The sequence below is a fragment of the Patagioenas fasciata genome, chromosome 4, assembly GCF_037038585.1.
Source record: "Patagioenas fasciata isolate bPatFas1 chromosome 4, bPatFas1.hap1, whole genome shotgun sequence".
NCBI classification, from domain to species: Eukaryota; Metazoa; Chordata; class Aves; order Columbiformes; family Columbidae; genus Patagioenas; species Patagioenas fasciata.
The window spans coordinates 37,103,517-37,116,565 of NC_092523.1; the positions used below are offsets into that span (position 1 = coordinate 37,103,517).

A 13,049-nucleotide genomic window follows, 5' to 3' on the forward strand; every position below is an offset into this window, starting at 1 on the left:
ACGCCTTCCTGTGTAACCTCATCTAGGTGTTCCTGCTCCGGCAGGAAGACCGGACTAGATGATCTTTCAAGGTCCCTTCGAATCCCTAACATTCTGTGATTCTGTGTGATTCTGTGATTCTGTAGCTATAGATACATGGCTTGATTCCTAATTTTGGGTTTTTCTCTTTTAACTATTTTCAGGAAGAATAAACTTGAATGCTTTTGTAATCTTAAATTGCTACTCTGAAAAAAATAGTGCAACAATTTACAGACATTCATATGACTCAGGGTTAAAGTATAGGGCAGTAGATGGTGCAGATATTTCAGGAAAATGCCAAAAAAATAAAATTGACAGCATGTCTTTAATAAATCAGGAATTATTGTGTACCTATTCCTCTGTGGATGCACCAATTTATGTTTTACTTACACGCAAAAAGACATTTGGGCAAGCAAAAAAGGACCAGAGAAAATGGAATACTTCAAGGAGAAAATGACCCGCATTGAAAATGTAGTATTTGTTTTTAATTTAAAAAATACATGCAAAATGCAAGGAAACTATCAAGTTGATTCTGTTTCATTACCATTAATTAGAACTTCGCAGAAACTCACTGTGGCATTTTATACTTAAGAATAATACTGAGTCTGTGTAGCTAGATGCCAGTGTTTATTTCTCTTCAAGAAGAATCATACTGCAACCTTTCCAGGAGCTCTGTCAGAGTAAAGACTACTTAAGAACCTTTGTGTTCATTTACTACTGTAAAATAACTTTAAAAATTAACTTTTAACCATTACATGTCTGAACTTTGTTTGATCTTGACTATATGACTACAAAAATATATAGTCAGTGATAACTGAAAAACATGTATTTTCAGACAGACTTATCTGTTAAAGTATTTTTCCTCAGGCAAAGCCAACAGCTACAACTTTTCCATAGAGTCAGCAGGTGGGACCGGAGAACATATCTGTCAAGCCTACATAGCTTTCAAAAAATGATGAAAATAATTACGATTGTGTTATTTTTATGATTGATATGGTGTTGTTTTATTTGACTTTATTCAGTATGCAAAGTGATAAGTTTGGATTTTTTATACATAGCTTAATACACAGTTATAAACCCATTACTTAATGGCTATATCCTCTTTTTATTTGGTAAGGCTCAAAGTATTTTTTATTTTACCAGTAATATACTAGACACTAAAATAATGCTCACGTAGAATTAAGTTTCAGGCATAACCAGCACCATTAAGATAGCAAAAATAATGTGGATAAATTGACAGCCTGGAAACTTACTGCTATTCTGCTTCCAGTGCAAACATCTGTTCAATGGAAGGCACGCAAATAATCCAGGATAATTTGTTTGTAGTGTGATTTACTGAAATGCCCTTGGACTTCACCTAACAAGACTATTATAGCAAATGAATACCACGTTTCATTCACCTGTCCCACAGAAAAGGCAGCAGAGTGGAGCTGCCACTGACTCATAACTCTCCACAGAGTAATGATGTCAACAAAATACGCATGAGAATTATTGACTTTAATAATGTCTTGATATACAGACCATTCCAAATTTTTTGTTAATCATAACAAAATCTTTCTTTAACTCCTGGTTCTGCAAAACCCCAGTCACATCAGACCCAAATTTTCTGATGAAATTTTAGATAAAATTTTAATATTTGCATTTACATTTCTCTGCTTTATTTCATCCTACCCTTCCTTCCAATACTTCCACTTCTTCTAAAATACAGAGGTGACTTGTGTGAGCATTAACATTGGGTTTTCTAATAACTGTATTTTCTGCAGGGTTTTGTTGATAGTTCCAAGTTTAATAGGCTTTTTGTAACACCAGAAGGTAAACCACTGTAACTGATGAGAATCTGGACAGGGTTTAAAGCCTTGCAGGGTGACAGTGACACTATTTGACTGCATCAGAGGAATTACTAGCACTTTATTTACTCAGGTTCCAATCAGGGTCAGTCTCTTACAAGCCTGAGATTTTCAGATATTGCAAAACTAGAAACACTGCTCTGAAATCTAACTTTATTGTACTTGCACTATTACATTTCCCCATTAACCTACACTTTTTGTGCTTTCTCCCAGGTCATCTTTATCCCTGACTGTTCCTATAGTGGGAAAAGTCACAAAAGTCAGAACATTATGGCACATGTAGGATGCACTCTCCATAGGAGAATGTAATAATTTCACAGCTCCAGATAGGTTTTTCCTCCCTTCTACAGGGCTGAGTCTATTCTCAGGCAGCTGAGGTATTTCAATTAAAATATAATAGGTATAGCATCATGCTTCCATTTAAGTGCAAATACAGACAAGTTTTACCACACCTTTTTCATAGCTTATAATCAGTTTCCACAAGGAATGCTACAGAGATGGCTAGATAAAGAAATTTCAAATATCAGATCTGCAGTGGAATCACATTGACAAGGAGCTACTTCTGTGGCTTCATCTGGTTGTGAGCTTTAGGAAACTGGAAAATGATGTCTTGTCTTGCAGAACTTCCATAGATATCCCCTCCCATCTGTTTAAAGAAATGCTAAAAATGCATCAGGCATTGTAAATATTTTCTTTATTTTCATGGTTGTTTTACTTGTACAGCACCTGTGTTATGAGCCAAACAAATTCTGAAACAAAGATAATTTGCTTCCGGATTAGCTTCAGTATCTGTAAAAATGTATCAAGGAGAAGAAAGGCAGTAAGTTAAAATTATGGGCTTAAAATGGATTCTACAGAAGGAAAACACTGGCATGATTTTTTCTTCCAGAAAGAAGAAAGACTTCATAAGCGGAAAACAAACAAAAAAAAAAGTGGGACAATTTAGTGGGACAATGAAATTTTCTCAGTTTCTTTTAACATCTACATGGTTAGCAGGGTATTGGGAAAATTCCAAACATTATTTACTTTGACATGTTACATTTTTAAGGACTGTTAAGGTACATTGTATTTGAAGTGGAAGAATATACTTCATTAGCAATATGAACTGGAGGGAAAGAAAGATCTGAACAAAAAGAGAAAAGAATAAACCTTCTTCTAGTTGATTTATTCTAAAAAGTTGCAGCCTTTGTTAGAAAATACATGGTCAGATTTGTAGCATCAATTTTGTCTAATTAAATGCTACAGTCAATACAGCAAAGACCACTTCACAAGAATACAGTTTACATTTTTAACTCTCTCCTAAAAGTTCCTGAGCTCCACTTGATTAATTGAGTGGATAAATCCTCAGACTCATATGACACAGTTTCTGAAGAGCTTTGCATGACAGGATATATTTTGAAAACAGAGTTCAGCAGTTCCCTGAACAGCACACACAAACAATCTGTTTCAATCTAAAAAATATTTTTTTTCATCCAAATGATTTTCTTTCTTATTTAATTCTCTGAATGACTGCTATTTGGTTGTTGTTTTTGTTAGAAACACTGAAAAAAAATATTATGATACTCTATGCATCCTTAGAAGTAACTGATATTTCAGTGATGTCAGAAATCTATTAATTGCATGAATTTAAAATAAAAATAATTAAAAGTAATGGCTGTTTTCTCTAAGGAGTCATAGTTATTTCAATATTTTGTATATTATTAGGAAAACTGTTAATTCAAAAAAAAATCTTCAGAAGTCTATAGCAGAAGAATTAATACGTAAGTTGTTAAATTGGTCTTAATGTAATAAGCTGTTATTCATTTCTTCATTATTTCAATATTGCATAAGTAATCATGTCATTCTGCAGCCAAACAGGGACTTTGAATAATTCAGAGAACACTACAAAGTGCTATTTAAATTCATGTAGGCTTCAATTAGTGTTAGCAGAAACTTAGGACATGAGCTGCAAATTATATGCCTTTATATTGTATTGAGACTGGTCTTGAGCAAAAGTTTTTTTCATTTATTTTTCACATTTCTTCACATGAGCATAATACAAGACATTCTAAGTTGATTCAGACTGGTGATCTGTGGAGTCTGATTGTGGCTGCAATAGATATTTCCGAAGAAGATGGAATGAACTCTTCTGAAAATATCTTGCTTGCTCATGGGAGAACTTTGCCCCCGCCCTCCATCACTGAGTTTTGATATGAAACATAGATCTGATGAAACCAAATATTCTCTGTACTCAGCATCCTTTGTCCTTTGAAGAGGCAATTCAAAGACTTGCTCAACAAACTGAAGTCATATTCAAATATTTCTAATTTATTTGCAGATCTTATGGGAAGGATGAAGAAAGAGGAAGTAACAGTGTTTGGAAAATATTAAAACTAGAGGATAAAAAGTGAAAATGATAGAAATAGATGCAGTAATTCTGGGTCTCTATCATAAAGAACTGTTCAAATAAATATTTTTCTCTGCTGACTTTATAAGCTATGTTGCCAGTTTTGTTGACTAGACATGACTATTCAGGTATAATTTCATTTAGAACAGCCCTAAATGCTCTTCACTGCTCTGTTCTTTCCTTTTTCCCAGAACAGTACTCAATCTTTTTAATTTATCCATGGCTGACAACAACTATTCTGGAGGGGATTGTATGCTGCTTTTTTTTTTTTTTTCCCATTTTCTTTGTTTTACTGAAGTAGCATCAAAACTCGGAACCACCCGAATGTGCTTTTTTTGCATATCATGCTATTTGCTGTAGTGACTCCCTGTAGTGTAAGGAAGTTACTTTAAAAATCAAAATATACATAATTATTAATCTTTGGTAGTTTAAATTAAAAATGAATTATAGATTTTTGTATGAATATGATCATTTTTTGTATTTTTAGAGTCATCAGTTAAGAGAGCACAGACATAAGGACACCTGGTCATCTGTAAAAGGTACTGTCCTGAGAGTGTTATCGTATAAGACAGTTGTTCAGTATATCTACACTATTAAATTATGTCAGGCAGAAAAAGAATCTCCATTTCTTTGTGTTTTTAACAATTTGATCCAGTTTTTATTTGCATTACAGTCAATTAACTGGAGACACTTGCTTATTTCAGTCAGTTGACAAGGCTGAAAAACTGAAAGGATAAAGTTGTTCAAGAATATCACAGTGGATATGATTTGGAAGATTACAGTCTTTTTCAATGAAAAAACTTCTTTTGCCTGAATGACTAACTATTTGTCTAAATCAGAAGTGAGCAACTAGTGCAATGTCAGTGTACTATTCAGCAAGGACTTATCTACATTATTATCTATGTACATATAGAAAATGTCACTATTAGGTTAATTTTTTATATATGTATGTATATATATATAATATTACAAGAATAATGGCTTAAAATATATTTTCAACCTTGCTGGAAGCCGAAAATAGAAAAAGAGAAGTAAAAGGAAAACAAGGGCAAAAAAGGCAACTTTGTGTTGGATTGATTCTTTAATTATGTTACCTTGGGTTTTGATCCTGAAAAATGCTGAACATTGAAGTCCACAGAGGCAGAGCACGTGTTTAGTAGGGCTAGGCTTGACTGTTACAGAGATAAACTGGAAAGAAGTGGTTTGACTCAGCCAAGAAATAAAAAAGAAATCTATTTTTCAAATAGGCTTCATACCAAGCAGGAATGATTCTGTCAACATCTTTTGGTATATGATTAATCTTTTTCCTCCTTCCTGTCAGCAGAATCAGCTTCTCATGCCACAGAGTCATATAAATCTGTGATGCTAGAATTGCTTGTGTGATGGCAAGGAAAGTCAGCATCCTAGAAGTTAGCTCATTAGGATAATAAGGACGGAACAGTTAGGAAGCACTCATGATATATTTTGGCTTTCCGCATGCATTAATTCTACATGTTATACTAGTCAAAAATCTGTTTGTGTAAAGTTATTGAAAAATAGTATATTGAAGATGCCTTGGCTCTTGGGTTTTCTCCACTGGCACTAATGAGGTAAACATTGTGTGAAATGTGGCATGCGGATGAGCTGTGTTCTGAGCTTTTATTGTGAATCAGTTGTAAAATATGCTGGATCTCTGCCACAGGAAAAAAGTAATTTCATTTAAGCCTATAAACCTATTCTGAGTGAATTAGGTGTTTAAATTGTAAAAATCACAATCAGGGAACTATCAATCAGCATGCTTTCAGCAAGAGATAAAACCAAATACAGTTAACTTGACAATATTTTTTTTTTTAATAAAAACTCTCCTGAACAGAATTTCAAGAAGTACCATGTTATTTGTTTGTTTGTTTGTTTGTCTAAAGGAATGGATTCTGTTTTAGCAGAATGGTGATTTCAGAGGAGTTCCAGGTAGTACAGTTGAGGACTTACACAAAATTACAGAATGACTCTTGGTATTTACAAGTCATGGGGCAAAAGAACAATGACTTAAGCCATTAGAACAAATGAAGGAAAGACAGTAAGTTTCCTAACAGTCAAATTGGGACGAAAGTGCTCTAAACCAGTAATTTATAATGCATCAAAGGAGGTCTACAAATCAGGAGAAGGATCCTCAGAAATCCATAGTAATTCAGCATCTGTGTAGAACTACAGGTAGCCTACTGCCACTCCTTGAAGGACAAATATTTGATTCAAAATTAAATAGTAGGCATCTCTATTCACTCAGATTACAGGTTTCTGCAGTTCAGAATCTAGCCTTTCTCAAGAGTATAGTCATTAGAACACTAAGCTGGACAGGAAAAGACTTGGTGCCTAGGCTCATCTTAACTTGAAAGGAGTCAAATGCACCCATCTTACTTTTCCTGGAGGAGTTGTGTATTCTGGTCTACCAAGCTGTTGAATAAGCTGAACAGGGGCAGCTTCTCACCTTCCTACTTATTCTTAGCAGGAAACTGGAATTCGTTGCTGCCTGTGGTGAATGTGCTTATGTGACACTGAGCACATCAGAAATAGCCACGAAGTATACCCCTCCCCCTCCTTATGATACAAATATGAAGGTTGTGCTGTGAACAGCAGAAGAGCTAAGTATTCTAAAAATGACATCCAGGGTGTCTCACTTTAGGATTCTGCTTCTAATATTTGAGAGACAACCTCAATACATTTGCACTTTGAGGATGGAATAATTTTATATAGTTAGCTCACAAGTTGGTGGGATGTTTAAGAAATACTGGATTCTTTGGCAATGGACATCATAAGAGAAAATGAAAAGTGAATAATTCTGTCTTCATAACAAATTAAAATAAGAAATAATTGAGCTACCTGTCATTATGTTAGGGCTATACCTTGGACATAAAGAAGCAAAACTATGAAACACTTATTCATAGAATTAGTGCCAGTCATTCTATGCAGTGGATGAAACATGAAAAAATCTGTCACTTTCTAAATAAGTCCTAAACCATGGTGGATATTTAGTCATCTGTATCCATGTTAATGGTTGGCATTTGAACTCTAGACTGCAAAGGTTTATAATCCTCTAATATTTTTGATAGATACCCATAATATTTTGAGCTCTTATACAATTATTATCCTGCTTTCAGCATATATGTGCAGTGCTAAGACAGGCAATCTTTTAATTCTCCTCAGTCCGATTTTATAGTTATCCTTAACAACTAAACACTATTGGTGATGACATATGGAATTGTTTGGGGATTTTTGTTCTGTTGTCCTTATAGCTGCAACTCTTAGGTGTTTTCCTGATCAGTCCAGCAATCAAAACTGCTTGAATATAGTAGGTACACAATGTAGAACACAGCAATTGAACCAGTGTAGTTTTTGTGCTATAGCTGGCAGTGCCTTGTTCCTGCTCTGTAAAATTCTGATATCCAAGAAAGTCTGTTCATTCTATCTATTTCACACTCTGTCAAAGAAGTGATTTTGGGAAATTATTTGCTGAACATCTCCAAAGTAAGATATATGTCATTTTTACTGGTGACTTATAAGGGAGATGCCATCTATGAAGCAATAGCACAACTTTTTCAGTCTAGCACACAATATTTTAACTAACATATAAACATATCCAGCAATGATGGTGTCAAAACAATAGATGATCTTCACTACAGTGCTCTCTGCAGATACTGGACTATGAATATCAGAATATCCAAGAAGCGATGTAGTTTTTTTGATCACTGTAGTACCCAAATAGGGTATAGTCTTGCACATTCCACTATAAAAAATCTTTGAAGAATAGACATGTTTATTTATTTATTGCTGTCTCTAGTTTTCTTCCTTATTTCTTACTTTGTGATCTTTTTGTAGAATGTACTTTGGTGAAAATGGTGTATTTTAACAGACATCTTTTAAACACAGAGGAGTCACCATGTACAGTTGCAGACAATGTTTTTTTAAGTCCACATATATACTGTATTGAACCCCAAAAGAACAGTGGCACCAGGCAACAATGGGATGTGAAATTATTTTTCATAGAATCATAAAATAACTGAGGTTGGACAGGACCTCTGGAAATTAGCCCTACATACGTGCTCAAACCAGGGCCAAGTACAAAAGATTGCCCAGGACCATGTACAATTGGCTTTTGACCAGGTGCACTTGGCTTTTTGATATTTTCAGAGGTGGAGACTGCATGTTCATTCTAGGCTAATTGTTCCAATCTTTAATAGAATCATAGAATTATAGAACCATAGAAAGGTTTGGGTTGGAAGGGACCTTAAAGATCCTTTAGTCCCACTCCCCCTGCAAAGAGCAGGCCATCTTCAACTAGATCAAGGTGCTCAGAGCCTCGTACAGCCTAGCCTTGAACACTTTAATGGAGAGGACACCCACAACTTCTCTGGGCAACCCCTGTTTCAGTGTCTGACCACCCTGACAGTAGCAGAGGTTTTTCTTATGTTTGAATTTCTTATATTTCAGTCTGTGCCTATTGTCTCTTTTCCCGTCATTGGATGACTGCCAGCGTCTGGCTTTGTCTTTTTTATTCTTCCATCAGGAATTTATACAAGTTGACAAAGTCTTTCCAGAGCCTTCTTTTCTCCAGGCTGGTTAACCCCAGCTCTCAGCCTGTCCCTGTATGAGAGGTGCTCCAGTCCCTTAATCATCTTTGTGGCCCTTTGCTGGACTTGCTCCAAATGTCCATACCTCTTCTACACTGAGGAGCCCAGCAGTGGACACAGCACTTCAGATTTGGGCTCACCAGGGCTGAGTAGAGGGGAAGGATCAACTTGCTGGTGATTCTCTACCTAGTGCAGCCCAGAAAGCAGTTGGCTGCAAGAGCACATTTCTGTCTCACATTCTACTTGGTGTCAACCAGGACCAGCAAATCATTTTCTGCAAAGCTGCTTTGCAGCCAGGTGACCTCCACCTTGTGTGGGCATATGGGATTATTACTAGCCTGATGTAAGGTTTCGAATTTCCTTCTGTTAAACTTTATGAGGTTCCTGGTGACCCATCTCTCCAGCCTGTTGAGGTCCTTCCAAATGGCAGTGCAACCATGTAGTGTATCAACCACTTTCAGCAGCTTTGTATCATCCAAAAACTTTCTGAGGATGCTCTTTGTCCCATCCAGATCATTAGTAACTTTTTTTTGATACTTTCAGTCCTTTCATCTCTCAGACAGGCAGAAGATTAGAATGGCAAAGTCATTCAAAAAAAGCTGCTGAAGCAGCTCTTTTTCAGTTCAATGACTTGAAAGAAGGGAAGATTTCCTCCAGCCTCATTTTTGCTAGAAAAATCTGCAATGTGTTATCATCGTAGAAGGTTTTTACGTAGTCTACAAACACTTTATCTAATAGACACTACTGTCCTCCTTTCTAACTATTGCAGGGCAAAATGAAGAATCCGTCAACCACAGAAAAGAGATTTTCCATGTATCAGCACAATGTCCTTCAGCACAGGTGTTTTCATAATGATGATGTATTATGAAAATTCATGGTGTTCAATGGCTCTCACACTCATACTTCCACCTCATCAGTCACATGTCAGTGTAACTCCACCCTATGTTCTCCATATCTTGGAATTTTGTTGATAATGCAAAACAGTAGTCTGAATTCTAACTTTGTTTTCATCACTAAATATAACTTCATTATTACACAGAAAATATCTTTATTTGTTAGATGTCTAGAAAACAGGAATTTTTTTTTTATCATTCCATGGATGCTTCAGTGAAAGTTATGAAAGTACAGCAGACTTCTCTCTAAATTCAGTATCCCTACATTTAAAAGATATAAATTCCAGCTTTTATTATAATACAGACTTCTGAACATCAGCCAAAATTATGTCAGCTAATATTGATTTCGTCTTGACCTTTTCAGAGAGGCAGTATTTGTCAACAATTAATATGTGCCAGAAAAATTTATTCTTTTTTTGATACCAGCAAAATTATTGGCTCATAATATTACAAGATCTAATAAATGAATATTAGTAGTGAATAATTTATAAAAACATATCTATGCCTATTATTTAGCAGTATCATTTTGCAATAGCAATATGGCAGCAGAGCTTAGGCAGCAAATAAAGATCCTAGGTATTTTAAGCCTGGATTTTTCAAATTAAACTCATAATTTGGCCAGTGCATTGGAAGAATGTTTTATAGCCTTTTCAGCTGGCTATTCTAATGTTTTGCTTCAATAACTTTAAAAATAACTTTTGGTATGTGATTTAAAAAAAAATCCCTTATTTTATTAAAAAAACCCAAACCTGAGTGAAAGGATGGTGTTAATTTCAGATAACTCACTTCAGAGGCCTCCTAGAGAACACTGGGGCCCACGGAGGTGGTATTTGACTGGCTGACCAGAAATCATTCTTTTCATAGTAAGAAAATGAAACAGAAAACCTGTCAAACAGTTATGCAGAGACTTTTCAATAAGATTGATATTTATGTGTATGGTTATTAACAATGAAGTATATTGCAAGTATGATCCGTAGTAGTTAGGAAAATGTACTGCAAGACTAGGGCTGAGAAATAACAGCCTTATATTAATAAAAAAGTTATCATCTGCTCTAAGAAGATCTCAGTCCAGCACCAGCCCAAAGTCTACATAAATCACATGAAGCAACTAAAAGAATTGAGAGAGATAATACAAAGCACTTTCATTTTGTAGAAAATAAAATACATATTGCTGACCCTTGACCCATTCATGTGTGATTGCTTGTACTACTTGTCTTCTTGTCCTCTACTTGCACTACTTGTCCACATTACATATACTTTGAAAGAAGTAAATACTTATTGATGAATAGGTACTATTAAATAAATCACAAAAATACATGCAGAAATATTATGCTTGTCATCATGGCAAAAAGTGGACTCCCTTTTTCCCTCTTAATATTGGTGTTTAATTTAATTTCAACAAGTTGTTATTTATGCAATCTCTCTCACCCACCCCACCCACCGTATTTATCATAATAAAAACAAAACAGGCAGCAAACAGGGAGTTTTCCAAATGTGTAACTTTATCAAAGTTATTTATGCTTCTGTTTGGATTTAAGTTCTGAAATTCTGTAAGATTTTTGCATCATGGTTGAAAAAGGAAAACTCTCCAAGATATTTCTGAAATAATTTGTACAAAATTCCTTTGTAATTTTCTGTAGGTATATTAGTCTAGAAAAGAAGACTAGGAAGAGTCATGATAGCAGTCTGCAAAGAGAAAGCATAAAACTCTTTCTTTTTCATTCAGAATAGGAAGAACATGAAATGATAATTTTACATTGCTATAAAGAGATTCAGGCTGGACATGAACAAAATACTTCTAAGCACTAAACTAAATAGCCATGATTGTTGTTGAAATCTTATCACTAGAATTTTCAATTAGAGACTAACTAAACATTCTTGGTAATCTTGGTTATTAGTCTGGCTTTGAGAAGATGGGTGTTTGATTTAAATTCTCAGGCTCCCATCTAGCCATATTTCTTGATTTCTAGTTGTTTATCACAGCATCACAGTATCACAGTATGTTTGGGATTGGAAGGGACCTCGAATGATCATCTAGTCCAATCCCTCTGCTGGAGCAGGAATGCCTAGGTGAGGTCGCACAGGAATGTGTCCAGGCGGGCTTTGAATGTCTCCAGGGAAGGAGACTCCACAACCTCCCTGGGCAGCCTGTTCCAGTGCTCTGTCACCCTCACTGAGAAGAAGTTTTTTCTCAAATTTAAGTGGAACCTCTTGTATTCCAGCTTGATCCCATTACTCCTTGTCCTATCATTGTTTGCCACTGAGAAGAGCCTGGCTCCGTCCTCATGGCACTCACCCTTTATATATCTGTAAGCATTAATGAGATTGCCCCTCAGTCTCCTCTTCTCCAAACTAAAGAGACCCAGCTCCCTCAGCCTTTCTTCATAAGGGAGATGCTCCACTCCCTTAATCATCTTTGTTGCCCTACGCTGGACCCTCTCCAGCAGTTCCCTGTCCTTCTTGAACTGAGGGGCCCAGAACTGGACACAATATTCCAGATGGGGTCTCACCAGGGTGGAGTAGAGGGGAAGGAGGACCTCTCTCGATCTACTGACCACCCCCCTTGTAATACAACTGAGGATGCCATTGGCCTTCCTGGCCACAAGGGCACAGTGCTGGCTCATGGTCATCCTGTTGTCCACCAAGACCCCCAGGTCCCTTTCCCCTACACTGCTCTCTAATATGTAATTTCCCAACCTATACTGGAACCTGGGGTTGTTCCTGCTCAGATGCAGGACTCTACACTTTCCCTTGTTAAATTTCGTCAGGTTATTCCCCGCCCAACTCTCCAGCCTGTCCAGGTCCCGGTGGATGGCAGCACAGCCTTCTGGTGTGTCAGCCACTCCTCTCAGCTTAGTGTCATCAGCAAACTTGCTGGTAGTACACTCAATTCCCTCATCCAAATCGTTAATGAATATATTGAATAACATTGGCCCCAGTACTGACCCCTGAGGGACTCCACTAGATACTGGCCTCCAACTGGACTCCGCACCATTGACCACCACTCTCTGGCTTCTCTCTTTAAGCCAGTTTGCAACCTACCTCACTACTCTATTGTCTAGACCACACCTCCTCAATTTAGCTGTGAGGATGCTGTGAGGGACTGTGTCAAAGGCTTTACTGAAGTCAAGGTAGATCACATCCACGGCTCTGCCATCATCCATCATCCATCCACCTTGTTACATGAAAGGCTATGAGGTTGGTCAAGCATGACTTACCCTTGGTAAAGCCATGCTGACTGCCTCTAATGACCCTCTTATCCCTGATATGCCTTGAGATGACACCAAGGATAAGCTGTTCC

At 36.5% G+C, this 13,049-nt stretch overlaps 1 long non-coding RNA gene across 1 annotated transcript in view; it reads left to right on the top strand.

The window, feature by feature from the left end:
• Nucleotides 1-13,049, top strand: part of LOC139827913 (uncharacterized) — a 148,693-nt gene that overhangs the window by 27,858 nt on the left and 107,786 nt on the right. The window contains exon 2 of the long non-coding RNA XR_011739045.1: nt 4,739-4,790. This is a non-coding gene — a long non-coding RNA (uncharacterized lncRNA). The remainder of the gene's footprint in view (nt 1-4,738; nt 4,791-13,049) is intronic.